At 36.8% G+C, this 19475-nt stretch overlaps 1 protein-coding gene and 1 long non-coding RNA gene across 5 annotated transcripts in view; both read left to right on the forward strand.

The window, feature by feature from the left end:
* The window catches only part of ripor3 (RIPOR family member 3), an 87143-nt gene that overhangs the window by 2307 nt on the left and 65361 nt on the right, over window positions 1–19475 (forward strand). The window lies entirely within an intron of this gene.
* On the forward strand, window positions 9704–12907 carry LOC141375081 (uncharacterized). The gene is made up of 2 exons (XR_012382228.1): window positions 9704–11969; window positions 12025–12907. It is a non-coding gene; the product is annotated as an uncharacterized lncRNA (long non-coding RNA).

Here is a 19475-nt window from a genome sequence, read left to right on the forward strand (position 1 = left end):
TTGTAAGTCATTACAAATTTAAGCAGATTGAACATAAAACAATTAAGTTGCTGGAAACAATTCAAGATTTGTATTGTTTCAGCTCATTTTAAATAAGTAGTTTGAATAAACAACAAACTTTTTTCAGTGAACTATTCAACATGGTGGCTCAGTGGTTAGCACTGTCGCCTCATAGCAAGAAGGTCTCTGGTTTGAGTCCCAACTGGATCAGTTGGCATTTCTGTGTGAAGTTTGCATGTTCTCCCCATGTTGGCATGGGTTTCCGTGCTCAGGTTCCCCCCCTACAGTACATAGACATGCGCTTTAGGTGAATTGAATAAACTAAACTGGCCATAGTGAATGAGTGTGAATGGATGTTTACCAGTACTAGGTTGCATGTGGAAGGGCATCCACTACTTACTTTGTAAAATATTTAGTATTACATGCTCAGCCAATATGCCCCTATCAGTTTGGCCATCCAGTTGACCATCCTATTTATTAATCGATTTCACTTAGAAGGCCAACATAAAATCTAAAGCATGTTTCTGAAGTTATTATTATGCCATGTCAGCTATGAAAAGACATCTGGGTTGAGGCTGTCAGATTCTCCCTGTGTTTCTGTTTCGCTAAATTAACCCCCGCACAGCCTTCTCTGTGCATCAGAGGTCATCTGATTGGACAGGGATGAGGTTTGCTGCACAGGTTGGCTGAAAGAAAAACACCTCAAGCTAAAAGCTGGCCGCTCTATTCTCAGTCAGAGGCTGTTTATTTTTGCAGCTGCTGGCACGTGCTCTTGGAAAAATGGAAAGTAATAACAGAGCTAGTGAGAGAGAGAAAAGAGGACGTATTAGCCTTTAGGAGAATATACAATTAGCAGGAGTGATGTATTAGATAGACTGCAGGTTAAACTTAAGGTTTGTGTGTCCTTAATGTAACGACTCTATTCTAGAGCATCAAGGAAGTAACATAAAAAATGCAACGTGACAGATAAAAGATGTTTTTAGGAAGTCCTTGAAGTTGGGATTGTTTTATTTATCTTTTTCCCCTTGCTTTCCAAACAAATAATAGTATGAAGCAGAAAATAATTAACCAAAATGTGACTGAAACTGAATAAATGTACTAGAAACACACATTTGCTAGCTTCAGTTGAAAGCAGCATAAGCTTGATTTGGTATACATACGTCAAATACACAATTAAATGTAAAACGCACCATCTGCAACAGTTCTTATGTTTGCTGATTATTGTACATATGTATATTAGCCTCACTATCATAGTAAAAGGTTGCTTAACTTTATGCTTTCTTTGACGTATGAAAGTGACATTTGACATTAGTGACATTTAGTACAAATACAAATGCACATCTGCTATGACGTTAAGTTATTTATTTATTGTATTGATAACAGACAAACATTTTAAATCAGAGACGTCCACACTCGGTCCTGAAGGGCCGGTATCCTGCACAGTTTAGATCCAACTTCCTTCAGCTCACCTGCCTGGAAGTATTTAGTATACAGAGCTTGATTAGCTGGTTCAGGTGTGTTTAATTGGGGTTAGAACAAAAATTTGTAGAAAACTGACCTTCTGGGACCAAGTTTGAGCACCCCTGTTCAAAATGAACTGCTAACATTTGTAAAAGCGTCAAATATATCCTGCTCTGGGTATGTCGTTTGGTCATACTGCCCAGTAGTGTTTATTTTACTCAGAAACTGCAATTTGTCAATACAGTTGAAGTTAAAATTATTAATTATTGAAATTTTAATTATTTTAAAAAATATAAGTGAAAAATAATAAGTGTTACGGAGAGATTTCATTCATTCAATTATTTTCTTTTTGGCTAAGTCCCTTTTTTAATCTGGTGTAGCCACAGCGGAATGAACCGCCAACTTATCCAGCATATGTTTTTATGCAGCCGAAGCCCTTCCAGCAGCTACACATCTCTGGGAAGCGTCCATACACACTCATTCACTTGTACCGCATGTCTTTGGACTGTGGGGGAAACTGGAGCACCCAGAGGAAACCCACGCGAACGCGGGGAGAACATGCAAACTCCATACAGAAATGCCAACTGACCCAGCTGAGGCTTGAACCAGTGACCTTCTCGCTGTGACGTGACAGCTATACCTATTGCGCCACTGCTTCGCCATGTAGAGATTTTTTTCAACATATTTTTCAACATAATATTTTTAATAATTTATTTCTAATAACTACTTTATTTTGTCTTTGCCTTGGTGGACAGTACATAATATTTTACAACTTATTTTGCAAGAGACTAGTATTAGTGCAATTTACAGGCTTAAATTTGTTAATTAGGTTAATTAGGCAAGTTTGGTTAATTAGGCAAGTTATTGGATAACAGTGGTTTGTTCTGTAGGCAATAGAAAAAAAAATCTTAAAGGGGTTAAAAATATTGACCATAAAATTGATATAAAATTTTTAAAACTAATCCAGCTAAACTAAAAATAATAATAATAAAACAAAGTTTCTTCAAAAGAAAAAAAAAAAGAATATAGGAAATACTGTGAAATTTTCCTGTTAAACATCACTTGAGAAATATTTATAAACGAATAGCAATCTCACAGGAGAGCTAATTTTGACTTCAACTATATGCAGAAGTGCATTTTTTGGTTTTGTGAAAAATGTAGGCCAAAGCCTGATCCTGTGTTGGTTACTACAGTAAAATGATGACGATATTGGTAATAAGTGAAACTTAAAACCCTTTTAACCTGATCATTCTTGCACAATGTTTCCTCATCTGTCTTCCAACTAGTTTTATTCTGTGATTTGTATCTGAGGCATGAGATGCTGATGAGGGTTTCACCTGCATTAAACCTGCAACACTGCTTTAAAGGCAAATCTTTCCTAACATCAATGAAAGAAACCGCGACTTTCCAAGAAGACAAATGATGTTCAATGGAGCTCTTTGTCATGGTTTAACTCAAAACAGTGGTTGTGGGAAAAAAAATACACTGACACATTCAATTGCCCTCAAAGAAAGGGTTCACAGAGAGTTTCACTCCTCACATTTTTACTCCTTCACAAATCTGCTTCCCCACCTCTCTGATGCCCTTCTGTGGAATCTGAAACTCAATAATTTATTGATTTTTGTTATAAATATTTGGGTATTTTGATCGAAGAACAAATAGGTTAGCCTTTCGACATTGATGACACATTGATGATTTATTGAAAAAGCCAAGAATAAAATTAGGTTTGTATTATCGTCTGAAAAAATTGTTTTCCTTTTAAAGGGGACCTATTATGCCTCTTTTTACAAGATGTAAAATAAGTCTCTGATGTCCCTGTATGGAGTTTCAACACAAAATACTACACAAATAACTTTTTTTAACTCTTTGAAACTGCTGATTTTAGGTTTTGATCCTAAATGTGGCATTTTGGTGACTGTCGCTTTAAATTCAAATGAGATTGTGCTCTTTTCAAAAGGGGGCGGAGCTTTAAATGCCTATGTGTCAGCATAGTAGCAAATACAAAACACGAAACACTTTATTTCGGTGAAATTGCATTTATACTTCTGCACGCTATTTGTGTTCCTCAGCAATAACACTTCGGAAAAACTAGCTACCTTAATGTACAAGTGGCTCAAACTCGCTCATTCAGAGGCAGGAACCGGCGAACGTGCAACAACTTTAATCATAAGGTAAACACAAATCAACAGTTTCCATTTAGAGCTCCTTTACGGGATTTGACACTTGTAAACACTCGCTGCATCAGGCTCGCGCGGTTCTCCCCTCCGTCCACATTCGTCAGCGGTACCAAGCTGACCTATCACAGAGATTGCGCTACGTGTCGCTGCCATGTGTGGTTACATTTTTTGAGAGGTGCGCGTAAGCATCGCCGATGGCCACGGCGAAGGCTATGCATCAACGTGTAGGCTGCGCCGGAGCATACGCATGCGCTTGACGCAGAAGTATAAATCAGCCTTTAGTTGCTGACATTACTTTCGACAGGTGAAAACTCGAATAGTGAGCATCTGCTTCTCACTCAGCGATGATTATGCTAATGAGGGAGAGATTCTCAATAATGGGCGGGGCTTTCCCCCTCTGATGACACGTACAAAGGGAGAATGTCAATCAAAGTGTTTCTGTGGACTGTTTTTATCAAGTGTGATTTTAAAATATGTACTCAATTTATTTTTACCATTGGAGGCTGGTTATAATCATACACTGTTGCCACACAACTGTGTTAAAACCCCTTATAAGAGTGATTTTAATAGGGGTAATAAATAATACTTCATAATAACAATTCCCTGTTATAAGACTGGGCCAAAAACCGTGAGAGTGTGAAAATCGAGCTATCCCAAAATGCGGATTCTCCCCCGCTCTTTCAATCTCTTTTGTTTCTTGCTCTCCTCTCCCATCATTGGCTTTGTTTCTGAACGGATACAACACCCCATGGAGGAATCTGGGAATCTAGAATTCCAATCAAAAACACCAGTTGCTTCATGTAAAAGCAAGTAAGTCGACATTTGTTGATGGCTGTGTTACAGGACTGTCATGTTGCATAAAAAAATGTGTCAAAGATCTGCAGCACCATGCTTGTGTTTTATATCAGATAATGTGAGCAGGTCAGTAATTGAGAATAATATTATACAGTGGTGTGGAAAAGTCCCCCCTCCTGATCTCTTAGGGTGCTTTCACACCTACACTTTTGTTTTCGGAACGTGTCTCGTTTGCCCAGTTAGCGCGGTTCGATTGGCATATGTGAACAGGGCAATCGCGCTCTGTTCCGCGCCAAAGTAATCGCTCCGAGATCGCTTGAATGAGGTGGTCTCGGCTCGATTGAAACGAACCCTGGAGCGGTTCGATTGCAGTGAGAAAGCTATCCGATCCGAGCGCGGTTATATCACAGTGTTTATGGATATGTAATAGGCTTACGGCTATATGAAGAAAGAATTATGAGTATGGCGGGAAGTTTCGCGAGTCTCCGGATGCTCGCAAACGAGTGATGATCTCCCGGTAATCTCGCGTCTCCCTCCCGGTCCTCAAATAGGCATCGTCGCGCACCCTTCTCACCCCTCCCCACTGCATCTCTCCTCAGACACATCGCGCATGCGCACCCTGTCAATCACCACCAAACCACCACCGCTCCTGACAGCTTGGCGGGACGCTGCAAAATAAACCCTGACACTCTGACCAATGTGAGAGAGTTTACTCGCACGTGACTTGTTTTAGCTCTTTTGGTCCGATTAGAAACTTTGCAGTGTGAAAGCGAACCGCTCCAAGAGCAAAGAGCAACAATGTAACAATTGTAATCTCTGTTTCGGAACAACTGAAACGATTCACAGGTGTGAAAGCACCCTTACTTTTTTGCATGTTTGTCACATTTTAATGTTTCAGATCATCAAACTAATTTAAATGTTAGTGAGAGATAACACAAGCACACAAAGCTAGAAAGATTTATTATTAAGTGAAAACTTAATACAAAACGACAGCCCTGTGTGAAAAAGTGTTTGCCCCCTTAACCTTATAACTGGTTGAGCCACAATTAGCAGCAACAACTGCATTCAAGCATTTTTAATCTCTTGCAATCAGTCTGTTACAGCATTGTGGCTCACTTATACTTGCAAAATTGTTGTTATTCAGCCCCATTTTGAGCATTAGCTGCCTTTTAAGGTCATACCACAGCATCTTAATTGATATAGGTCAGGACTTGGACTAGGCCACTCCAAAGCCTTTATTTGGTTTTTCTTCAGCCATTCAGAAGTGGACTTGCTGGTGTGCTTTGGATCATTGTTTTGCCGCAAAACCCAATTTGCTTCAGCTTGAGATCACTAACATATTGCAGAACATTGTATATTTTTGTTACAGCAGAATTCATGGATCAATTTATCACAGCAAGTCTTTCAGGCTCTGAAGCAGCAAAATAGCCCCAGACCAACACACTACCACCATCATCACATTTTACTGATGGTATGGTGCTCTTTTTCTGAAATGTTGTGTTACTTTTACACCACACATAATGGGACACACCTTCCAAAAAGTTCTCATCAGTCCACAGAGTATTTTAAGTGAGGCCTGCAGTTCTTTAGATGTTGCTTCACTCTTAAGGCCCTGTCATACACCTGGTGCAATGCGGCGCAAGGCGCGACGCAATTGTTGTCATATTGTTGTTTTGCACCACACTGTTTAAATAGCAAATGCATTTGCGCTCATATGTGCACCCATAGGCGTTCTGGTCTAAGTAGACTTGTTGAGGCGCATTGCTGGTGCGTTGCTATTTTGAGGAACTATAATAGATTGCATAATAGACCACATCAAAGGTCTATTGTCTAGCGCAGAGCGCGTTAGTTGTGCGCCTCGCTTACACATTGCTTAATACAAACAAGATGTACAGCAATACACAAAGATCTTTACATATGAAAAAGAATTAAAGGATTAAAATATTACAAAAATTATTATTTTCTAGCCTACATAAATATAAAAACTATAATTTCATGCCCTTATCTCGGGGAGCTTTTTCAGTTTATTAATTAAAATTTGTTTTTGGATAATGTTGTTATTATTAGTAGTAGTATTTATTATATGCATATTTATGTTTGTTTTATTAAAAACAAGCTTAGGTTCGCCCACCTGTCAGGTTTTAGACCATATATGGGGCATAGCATGTGTATTTGGAACTAACTCAGTTTTTTTAACACACTTCGTTATTATTGTTCATTTATTCGTTTGCTGGAAATTAGAACTGAATTTATAAATAAATAGTTTTGAAACAAATCAACACGTTTTCCCATCCATGAAAGTGAAAGTACAGAATGAGTAGGCTCATCTCTCATTCTTGTGTTGCAGATGTTCTGTTTAACTGTTTTCTTGTCAGTGAAGTGTTTAATTTTTCCACTAACAAAGTCCACCATGTAAATAGCAAATGTGCTAATGGCGCGACTCAACTGGCTCTTAAGGGGAATGGAAGATGAGACTCTGATTGGTTTATTCTCAAAACACACCTATAACTCATTAGGAGAATAAGCTCAACCCTGTTAGACCATGCGCCACGGCGCAAAGCGGATTTTTCCGTCTTTAAAATATCAAAAGTGGATTCTGACACGTCCCTACTGCTTTTGCGCCCTGCGCTTTGGATTTTGCGCATGGATCGTCAAAATAGAGCCCTTGGTGTAATTTTGTTTTTAGTAGATAATGGCTCACATTGTGATTTGCTGCATTCGCAAGGTTTTAGAAATGGCATTATAACATTTTCTTGACTGGTAGATCTCATTTTCTTTCTCAGTTGTTTTTGAATTTCTTTGGATCTCAGCATGATATCTAGCTTTTGAGGATCTTTTGGTCTACTTCACTTTACACTTTATTTACATTACAGTGTAACAAACATGCAAAAAAATAAGAAAACAAGTAAAGGGTAAACTTTTTTCACACCATTGTATATGGGAATAAGGTGAAAACAACTTTCCCAACAGAATGTTATTTATTCATTTTATTGAATTATTTAATATCCACGAAGTGCCTATAATATTAATAACAACAGCGACAACAATAGTAGTAGTAGTAGTAGTAGTAGTAGTAGTATAGTATAGTAATAATAAATAGTAATCAATCATTAATATTATTACTATAATTTTATTGCTATTGCTACTACTACTACAAATATTAATAATAATAATATTAATATTACTACAACTACTACTACAAATAATAATAATATTAATACTACTACTACTACTAATAATAATAATAATAATACTACTACTACTACTACTACTACTACTACTACTACTACTACTACTACTAATAATAATAATAATAATAATAATTTCATTATTATTTTTTATATTTTTATTTACTGCTTTTTTTTATTCATTTTATTTTATTGATAATTAAAATGATTATTATATAAAATAAACCACTGTAATTTTTGACCCGAGCAAAGTGTTAAACAAATTAAAAATATGTAAACTGCTTTATAATTGCATATTTATATTCTTGAGAACGAACATCTCAATTTCTGCAGTTGATTAGCTGCGTCTGGCAAAAAGCCTGTTCTCAGAGCAGCCATAACTGATTCTCCAACATCTGTGTGAGTCGGTGGGGTTTTTCTCACAAGTCATGTTGTCTTCTGTGCAGCTCGTGAGAATTGAACACACCCTTTAATCTAATTTAAACCCTCAACATAAATGTTCCAATTCATCAAATGCTCAGTAAATCCATCGCTTTCAGGTCCAGGAAACAGAAACTATACAAAGATCGCAATTTCATTACAGAACGAAGCCCTTCCATCCTGTTTATATATGGCCATATGTGTATGCAATGGTGTGCCACGCTATCTACACTTCTGCACATAGACAACTCCTCTGAAGGCTGCTCCGCTTCAGATAGCACAAACATCAGTTACTATCTGTCTGCAACCTTTATCACCAACTCAACAGCTCAATCTGAAACTCAAAGGGTTACTTCATCAAATAATAATAACAACAACAACAAAAAATTTGATGCGTGATCCTAGAGATTAGTGATCCTATTATTTGCAGTCATAAAAACAAAGACTATCAAAATTATTATTTTTTTCTTAATTGTGGTAATTACACAGTACTTAACTGTAATATGAACTGTATTTTACTATAGGACAGTTATGCAGTAAGTTACTGTATTTCAAAGTTGCATTGTGAATATTTACTGTATATTTACAGCAAAAATATTCATACTGCGAGTACATATTCAGCAAGATAAATGATGCTGTAATGTAAATACAGTATTTTTACTGTAATTGATTTTCAGTAAGTTACTAGTGAATTGCTGCCGGTAGAGTGGCATTGTGAAAATTACTGTATATTTTACAGTAAATATATTCATACAATATTGTAAAAACATATCCAGCAAGATAAATGATGCTGTAAATGTAAATACAGTATTTTGCTGCAATTGATTTACAGTAAGCTACAGGTAAACTGTTGCCAGTAACTTTTTTTAATGTGGCATTGTGAAAGTTACTGTATATTTTACAGTAAATTTAATCATACAATATTGTAAATACATATCCAGCAATGTAAATGATACTGTAAATTTAAATACAGTATTTTTGCTGTAATAGATTTACTAGTGAACTGCAGTCAGTAAGTTACAATAGATTCAACAGAAAATTGTCAACAGTGTAAGTTTAGTGTATTTTACAGTATTTATTCTCTCTCTAATATATATTTTGTAACTGTGAGGCTTAATAAAATGTATTTTTGAAATCAAAAATATATTTGAATTCAACCGTCATTTACCAAAATATATTTCAAAATGTATTTCAGCCTCAACAGATTTAGAAAAATGGATTCTACAATACTTTAAGCATCTTATGTTATAGTAGTTATGCTTTTGATATTTTACCCTCAAATAAAAATTTTCTTCAAATGTTTTTTGCCCAAAAATATATTTATTGGATTTAGTTTGAACTTCAGAACAAAATATGTAGAAAAAAATACAAACTTATTCTAAAACAAATGATTACAATATTGAATATAATATAATATAATATAATATAATATAATATAATATAATATAATATAATATAATATAATATAATATAATATAATATAATATAGGCAACACGGTGGCTCAGTGGTTAGCACTATCGCCTCACAGCAAGAAGGTCGCTGGTTCGAGTCCCAGCAGGATCAGTAAGGATTTCTGAGTAGAGTTTGCATGTTCTCCCTGTGTTTGCGTGGGTTTCGTCCGGGTGCTCTGGTTTCCCCCACAGTCCAAAGACATGCGCTATAGGTGAATTGAATAAACTAAACTGGCCATAGTGTATGCGTGTGAATGAGTGTGCATGGGTGTTTCCCTGTACTAAGTTGCAGCTGGAAGGGCATCCACTGCGTAAAACAAATGCTGGATAAGTTGGCGGGTCATTTCACTGTGGCGACACCTATGAATAAAGAGACTAAGCTGAAGGAAAATTTATGATTTTAAAAGTGAATAAATATTACAATTTTGGTAACAATTAGATTCATATATATATTTAAATATGTTGATGAAAATTAGCCAAACAATGTATTTTTAAGAATTTTCATTTAATATATACATTTTAATAAGTTTATTTTAACCGTATGGCTTTTTTCTACCTTCAAAATGTGATACCTGACGATTTCATTTTTGCATTATTTATAAGTAATTTCTGAATTCTTTTAATTCCAGACTGTGTTTTAGAGTATAAATAACAAAGTACTAAAAAATGCATTCAATGTTGTCAGCCGCATTCAATAAAATGCCATCAGGGGGTCAGCCGTATTCATATCTGTCCCATACATTAATGCCAAGCAGGGGAGATGTAAGTTGAGACATTTCTCTTCAATCAGATATAAAAAGCAATATCCATATGTTTACATTGCCAACAAACGTCCTGGAATTTGTGCAGATTACAAAGTCAAAAGGTGTGGCATGAGTCGGAACAGCAAGCGAACACATATGTGCTAAAGAAACTGTGTTTTCATAACATCCAGTCATTGACTACAGTGGTGGTACACCCTGCTGAGATACCCACATATCCAATACACTCTCATCCTCAATGAACTCACTCCATTTCTGCGACGCTTTATTCCTTCACACAAGAAAAACGAAAGGAGAGACGTGCAGGAAGTGCAGAAAAAAGGAGGGATTTGCACATCAAACATGCAGCCGAACGTACAAGGAACTTAAAGTGAGGTGGACCCAGGTGGACCCCAGCCAGAGCGGAAAGCCCCACTTTGTACAAACACACCGACACGAGTAGTTTCATCCGCAAAAAATGGAGAGCGACTAATTGTGAGAACTGTCAGAGAGGTCATGATGAAATCAAGAGTTCAGAGCGTTCCTCAGAGATTTCAAAGGATCTTCAGGTTTAATCTAGCCATATTTTCGATCTAAGTGGATTACTGTGTTTACTAGAAACCAATCAGACACGTTACTCTTTGTGATATTGATGCAAAATACAACCATGATAAATAAACACAAGAAAATAACAATCATTATGAAGCCTGACGTGTAGATGCTTTGAAAATGATGATTTTTAGAAGCCTGCTGAAGTAGCTAAAACACAACCTAAAGCATAATAATTAACTACCACTGGCACATTTACACAATGAAATGTCTGAATGAAGTAGAAGTAAGGTTTAAAAAGTTGAAAAAAGGGTAACTGAACGCTATTGGTTTACAGAGGTACGTTACTCACTCGTGCACAAGCCAGCAGAATGAAAACAAAGGAACCGCCATTTTTAAATATACACCAGAGAAATTACACCGCTATAATATATACATATAATAACGAGCCATGGTCGACATGAGCTTAAACAAACCTTGTCATTAGCACCTTTCACACAGTGATACCGGTAAATATCTGGAAAATTTCCGGAACGATTTACCGGTATATTCAAAAAAGCGCTGTTCACACAGGCGAGGACAATACGGAATTTTTCCGGAAAAGAGCATTCACACATCCATCGCAAAATGGCAGTAAATTCTGACATCATTAACCAGAAATGACCTCTAAACGGCTGCACTTGTGTTTGTAAACATTTGACTAAATTACAAACTCTTCGGATGGATCAGTATTGAGTACAACTCCAATGAAAACATAGAGAAACACTTTCGCATGTCGAGATGTTTATGATGTGTGTGTGCTGGCGCTATGGGCGCTCACGGGCACATGCAAAGCTTGAAGGTAAACAAACAACGGATTGTCATAAACATTTTATCGATAATTATTTACACAGTTGGCATTAAGAAGGAACATATAAACGTGATCTGACTAACATCTAGCAGCTAAATGTGTCTGGAAAAATATTCAAAGGCTTTTATTCTCATAAACCGCGCACGTGAAAGCGTCTGACTGTTCTGATTGGCTAAAGTAGACGTCTCACGTCAGCACGTTCTAGACATGCACGCGCTCTTTCCGGCAATTTTCCTTCTGGATTCACACAGCGCAGCATTCCGGCAAATTACCGATAATGTTACAACTTCTCTTTCCGGAAAATAGCCAGAACGAATTTACCAGTATTTTCAAAAAGGTCCTGTTCACACATACAGACCTTTCCGGAAAATTGCCGGTAATTTTCCGGAAAGGTCTGTATGTGTGAAAGGGGCTAATGTCTTGATGAACAACCACAAATCCAAGAAGAAGAGCAGAAACTACCCTGTGCCATGTTGTTTACAAGGCCAGACTGCACACCACACACCAGCTGATTGGTGGAGAGGAGACCAATGAAGCCAATTTTGATATGGGGATGGTTAAGAGGACATGAGGCCAGTGGGCACATTTAGCCAGGATGCCAGGGTTAAACCCCTACTTTTTTCGATAGAAATCCTGGGATTTCAGGAGTCAGGGTTTAACGTCTCAACCAAAAGACAGTATAGAGTCCCCTTCACTTTATCGGGATGATCAGGACCCACACATACCCGGATTGAGCACCCTCTGCTGGTTACACTAACACCACTTCCGGTAGCAACCTAGCTTTCCCATGTGGTCTCCCATCCAGGTGCTGATCGGGCGCAGCCCTGCTTAGCTTCAGTGGACAACCATGTGAGAGTTGCAGAGAACTAGCTGCCAGCTAAAATGGTGGCAAAATATTTTCTTGATTATCCTGTTTTAGTTAGTGAGGTACACTGTCATTCTACAACAGAGAGTAGCAGGAACATTTTTCATTGTAGAGTGAAACAGGTAGAAATGATGTTTTAGCTCTGTTGCTTGGAATGATTTAATTTGAGAGCGTATTTAGAAGGGGAATTAAAAAAAAAAAATGTTGTTTTATGGTTAGCGGCGTGGTGTCGCAGTTAGTAGCGCTGTCGCCTCACTGCAAGAAATGTTGCTGGTTTGAGCCTCGGCTGGGTCAGTTGGCATTTCTTTTCTTTTTTAAAAGATTTATTTATCAGATTTTTATGACAGTTAACAAACAAAAGTAACAGTACAGTAACAGTAAAATAACAGTACAAAAAAAAAAAAAAAAAATATATATATATATATATATAGAGAGAGAGAGAGAGAGAGAGAGAGAGAAAGAGAGAGAAAGAGAGAGAGACCCAATTTATTATTATTATTATTATTTTTTTTTAAATATTTCCCAAATTATGTTTAACAGAGCAAGGATTTTCACAGTATGTCTGATAATATTTTTTCTTCTGGAGAAAGTCTTATTTGTTTTTTTTCGGCTAGAATAAAAGCAGTTTTAAATTTTTTAAAACCATTTTAAGGTCAATATTATTAGCCCCTTTAAGCTATATATTTTTTTCAATAGTCAGAACAAACCATCGTTATACAATAACTTGCCTAATTACAATAACCTGCCTAGATAACCAAATTAACCTAGTTAACCCTTTAAATCTCACTTTAAGCTGTATAGAAGTGTCTTGAAAAATATCTAGTCAAATATTATTTACTGTCATCATGGCAAAGACAAAATAAATCAGTTATTAGAGATGAGTAAAAGTACGCACCAGAATGGAAATAAGACAGCAGCTTTTTTGTGTCTTTTATCCTTGACAGTTTTTAAAATCTGTATGAATTAGTCTAATTGGACTTGTTTGCATATTTTTGTTAAATTATTAAATACAAACAAACAAACAAACAAACAAACAAACAAATAAACTCAATATATTAACTATCAAAGGGATAATTCACCCAAAACTAAAAATTCTGTCATCATTTACTCAACTTTCACTTAACAGTTTTCTTCTGTTAAACACAACGAAAAATAAGCTAGAACGAAGAAAAGCTGCAAACCTGTAACCCTTGACTTAAATTTGTAGTTCCTGTGGAAGTCAGTGGTCACAGATTTTCAGCTTTCCACCAAATATCTTCTTTAGTGCTGAATGAAGAAACTCATAAAGGTTTTGAAGTGTTTAAGGGAGATTAAATGTTGAGTGCATTTAAATTTTTGGTTGAACTATCCCTTTAAGATAACATTTAATTGTAAAACAACAGCAGAGTTCAAGGCTACAACTACAATAAGGAAACAAAATCATTGGGATCATTTTCAGAAAATTTAGTTTTCTCATCCAATAAACTAACACAAACAGCCAGTCAAAATCCATTGAAATATAATCATGATAAATGTAATTGAATTAAGAAAGCAGAAAACCTTTAACCATTGACTTCCATAGTATTTGTTTTACCAACTATTAAAAGGCAATGGCTACAGGTTTCCAACATTCTTCAAAATGTCTTCTTTTGTGTTCAACAGTAAAAAAAAATTATACAAACAGGTTTGCAAAGAGTCATTAAACGATGGCAGAATTTTCATTTCGGGGTGAACTATCCCTTTAAATACAGTCTTTCATGATGTCATCAAAAGAGTCTTGTTCTGAATGACATTTAATAATAAAAAAATTATACAATAAAAATGATATTAATAAATAATACTGTATAGCAATGGTTCTCAAAGTGGGGGTCGGGACCCCCCGAGGGGTCGCGGGACAATGAAGGGGGGGGGGGGGGGTCGCCTGGTGGTTTCCAAAAATCTATTTATTTTTATTAAGCCATAAGAATTACCATAATTTATCCATAACCTACTGAAGAGAAAAAATAGTTGTTTATACCATATATAGTTACTATAGTAGCTTATAGTTATTACTTCTATTGGATTGCAACCCCTGCGGTAATTACATTGTATTAAAGACACAGCAATAGCGTCAGATGCAGCAGATTTCATAACACCTGGTCAAACTTTGTGGCCCATTTACAGCTCTCATACATCAAAGAAATTAAAAGAAGAACAGACTTGGGTCCATTGGTGTGTGTGTGCCATTGCATGCAGGGTTTCTGTATTTATAACCACCTCAGAGGATATTGGGGGTCGCGAGTCACTGGCATTGTCATTTTGGGGGTAGCGGCCTGAAAAGTTTGGGAACCCCTGCTGTATAGCACTTTTTCCTCTTTGACCCACATACAGAATTTGGCAATAAACAATATTTGAGGGCTGATCTTAAAACCAAGGAGCCTTTTTAAAAAAATGACATGACTTGGAAGTGCACTAGGAACATTTCTTTAAACTATTACAGTGGGGAAAAAGCAGAATACTAAAAAAGCAAGAGAAACAAGAAGAGTCAGACAGCGAGGAATAGCTACACTTGTACTGTTCATGGCCTGTTTTACTGACTGGCCTCTCACACACTTAAACCCATATGGCAGACACAAACAGGATACACAGCCCCCTAAAGCTCTGGGATCTATTAAACTCGACTCAAATGCAGTCTGAGCAAAAAAATAATAAAAATAAAATAAATAAATAAATAAAATGCAAGAATCCTTAACCGAACCTTTGGTTGGCATTCCCACTGCCTGCTTTGAAGACTCTCTAGTGCTTTCAAGTGGCCACTGGTTTGCCGCCGAGATGCAAGGTAGTCATTTGGACTTGTTTACATTTAGAGATCTGGAGACATTCAGTGCTTTAACCACGCAATGCATTTCCTCTGCTAATCATATAAATCATGAGATCTGAGGGCAGTCGTGCTGTTCTGCATTTGAGGACAGTCACTTTGTCTGTGAAGTGCATATTGGGTCTGTCAAAACACTTTTGTTTTGTTTTTTAATTGTGTTTTTTTAGGGGTGAACACACAGTTTCAGTATTTATACTAAAAGAGGGTTTACAGACAAGGCAGTTTTCAATTAAAACCCATAGTGGTTTTATGCACTTAGACATCCAACTGAACAATATTAGCAAGAAAAAGGGTTTCTAGTGCAAGTTTGTATAGTTCGTGTTCAGTGGTGGAAAGAGCACTGAAAAGTCATACTCAAGTAAAAGTGCCAATACTTGCCTAAAATGTAGTGCAAGTAGAGTAAAAGTATCCGTTGTAAATACTACTCAATGTATGAGTAAAAAGTAGACCTATCAAAACCAAGTGAGTAGTGAGTATTACCCTGGGAAAAAATGATGCGTTTACATGTAATTTGTGGATGTGCGTGTGTAAACGTAACATTCTGTAGTGCATTTAGTTATTGCAAGCAGGCAAACAACATCAGAAGATGTTGGTATTAAGTTAAAGGGCAACTAAGGTGAAAAATCTACTTTTCAAGCTGTTTGGACATACATGTGTGCAAGTATAGTGTACAGTATATACTGCTAGTCCGTTTGCACTGGCTGCCAGTTGCTGCTCGCATCAAATTCCAAGCTCTGATGTTTGCCTACAAAGTGACTTCTGGCCTTGCTCCTTCTTATCTGCTCTCACTTCTGCAGATCTTTGTGCCCTCCAGAAACTTGCGTTCTGTGAATGAACGTCGCCTCGTGGTTCCATCCCAAAGAGGGAAGAAATCACTTTCGCTCACGCTCACGCTCAATCTGCCCAGTTGGTGGAATGAACTCCCTGACTGCATCAGAACAGCAGAGTCACTCGCTATTTTCAAGAAACGACTAAAAACTCAACTATCTATCTAACTAACTATCAACTAACACCACTTCACTTCCTAATCTGCAATTGCCTCTCTGAATATCACACTAACTGTACCAAAAAAAAAAACTAATACTACTAATACTTTCCTTCTTAGACTTTACAGACCTGAAACTTGCCTATAGCACTTATTCATTGTTGCTCTTAGTTGTGTAAATTGCTTCCTTGTCCTTATTTGTAAGTCGCTTTGGATAAAAGCGTCTGCTAAATGACTAAATGTAAATGTAAATAAACTGTCATATTGGGGCGATATAAACACACCCAGTCCTTTTTTTTCAATTTAACAACATAAAAACGGTGGACCAATTGGAGCGGTTTTTAGATCGACCACAACTTTACGGAGGAGTGCGGTCGCCCCGCCCACCAATATTGATTGACAGATGCGTGCATTAACATGTCTCCATAATGCATATACTTATATCGACAAGACAGGATGAGCACAAAGCAACCGGGAATAAAAGGTCTGTTCAGTTTGCTAGGATCATCAATCATCATCAGACGTGATCAAGAGTGAGTTTTACAAGTTTAACATGTTTTAAAACGTGTGCACGTGTGTGTGTGTGTGTATGCATCTGCATCTCTATGCTATATGCGTGTGTGTTTCTGTCTGCGCTACTTGTCTGGGCTGTGTGTCTGCCTGCGTCTCTACGCTATGTATGTGCGTGTGTGTCTGCGCTACACTTTTCTGTGCTATGTGTGTGTGTGTGTCTGCCTGCGTCTTTACGCTATGTATGTGCGTGTGTGTCTTGCTACGTGTCTGTGCTATGTGTGTGTGTCTGCGTGTCTGCGCTGTGTGTGTGTGAACTCATTGTTGCAACTCCACAAAAAAATGCATCAAATACTGATGGTAAAGTTCTTACTGTTGTATTTTTCACAAATGTTAGTGAGATCTGCTTCCTGGGGCAGCCGAGGGCGTGTTGAGGCATGCTGCTGACAGGCATGTGGGATCGGTGGGCGGGGATGACTCGCCTTAAAGGCCCAGTGCAAAAAAACAGCAACAACCTTTTCCCAGCTATAATACAGACATTTCAGACAGCTATAATAAATTGGTGTTTTGAACTGAAACTTTACAGACACATTCTGCAGGGGACACAAAAGACTTATATTAAATATGAAAAAAGGGGTATCCTATGTGCCCTTTAAATTCAGGTTTTGATGTCAGGTGATCAAAATTCGTCTAGCCAGCGTTAAAGGACAACGTTATTTTAATGTCCAATAACTGTGTCAAATGATGTTGATATTTGGTTGATTTTAGGTTGTGTTGGTGACCAAAATCCAATGTCAACATCTTAAGCCAACATCATATTGACATAAAATACTCACATTTATTCATCAGTTATGGCATCCAAAATCCAAATTCTGATAGACTTCATAGTGGTAATGTCCACACAACGTCAAGCTGTAGCATCATTAGACGTTGATATTTGGTTAGTTTTAGGTTTGCCGTTGGACAATGACGTAGGCCTGACGTTGAATTCTGACATCAACCTGACTTTTATTTCCAAACAATATGCAACGTCCCTATGATGTTAGCGTTCAACATCTTGTGCCTGCTGGGTGTTTAAGGCCATTTTGGTCTTCATACAGTAAACACCCGCCGTCCTCTCATCAGTGACATGCGTCTAAACGGTCTATGGTTCAATGTGTGTAAAGATTTTGGACATCTTCTTGGACACTTTTAATGCTTCCAAACAGTTTGCTGCATTTATAAATCATCTTGAGGTAACTTATTATGCTGTGATTTATCTTCTATGTGTGATTTGATAGGACAGGAATCACGGGACTGATTTTTCTAATCTCCATAGACCAAAAAAAATTGTGACTGCAGGTTGAAGGAAAGTAGTGTTTTAAAAGCACCAATACTGCACTAAAATGTACTCAAGGAAAAGTAAAAATACACATTTAAAAAACTATGATTACAATTCCTGAGAAAAACTACTCAATTACAGTAATTTGAGTATTTGTAATTATATATTTTTAACCACTGTTCACGTTTGAGCTGCACAATTATACCTGCTTAGCTAATCCTGAGATCCTGCGAGGTCACTATTGCGGATTCACACATTGCGTTATTGATGCTAAAGTAGTGCATGTACAAAATGAGACTGTTACAGTCTCTGCATGCACTACAAAATGCAATTTGTGATGTCAAATACAGCTGAAGTCAGAATTATTAAGCCTCCTTTGATGCTTTTTTCTTTTTAAAATTTTTACCAAATGTTTAACAGAGCAAGGAAATTTTCACAGTATGTCTGATAATATTTTTTCTTCTGGGGAAAGTCTTATTTGTTTTATTTCGGCTTGAATAAAAGTGTTTTTTAATATTTTAAAAACCATTTTAGGGACAAAATTATTAGCCTTTTTAAGCTATATTTTTTTTCGATAGTCTACAGAACAAACCATCATTATACAATAACTTGCCTAATTACCCTAAACAGCCTAGTTAACCTAATTAAGCCTTTAAATGTCACTTTCAGCTGTATTGAAGTGTCTTAAAGAATATCTAGTCAAATATTGTTTACTGTCATCATGGCAAAAAATAAATCAGTTACTAGAAATGAGATATTAAAACTATTATGTTTAGAAATGTGTTGAAAAAATCTGCTCTCCGTTAAACAGAAATTGGGGAAAAAATAAACATAATTTTGGCTTCAATTGTAGTTAAACATCCCTAATAAAAAATAAAACACATGTTTTATGTAAAAAAAAAAATGTTTGTATATAATCATGTGCTTGACGGATGTATTTGTCTGTAAAATGCATCTACATCTACTTCTATGAGCCACAGGTCAGAATGAGTAGATCTATAGGAAACTACTGGCAATGCAGATGCATTAAACCCTTTTTGACTTGACAACCGTTTACAGAATGAACCATCTGGCTACAAAACCCATCCACCTAAATTCATCTTGTGTGCATCTGCCGTATGACCCAAAACCTCATACATTAGATGGTTTGGATTGGACAGCTGCTTCTCTTGCCTATACACTTCTTCAAGCCAATGTTCAATCTTCACCAGAAACCAGCCATGAGGGTGAAGGAGTTCAGAGTGGTTTAGGTAAAACGGAGACAATGCCCCATAGAGAACCACTGGATGAAATGTTAACCCACATCCTCTGGCAACAGCCTACATT

The sequence above is a fragment of the Danio rerio genome, chromosome 6 (genome assembly GCF_049306965.1).
Source record: "Danio rerio strain Tuebingen ecotype United States chromosome 6, GRCz12tu, whole genome shotgun sequence".
In the NCBI taxonomy this organism is placed as follows: domain Eukaryota; kingdom Metazoa; phylum Chordata; class Actinopteri; order Cypriniformes; family Danionidae; genus Danio; species Danio rerio.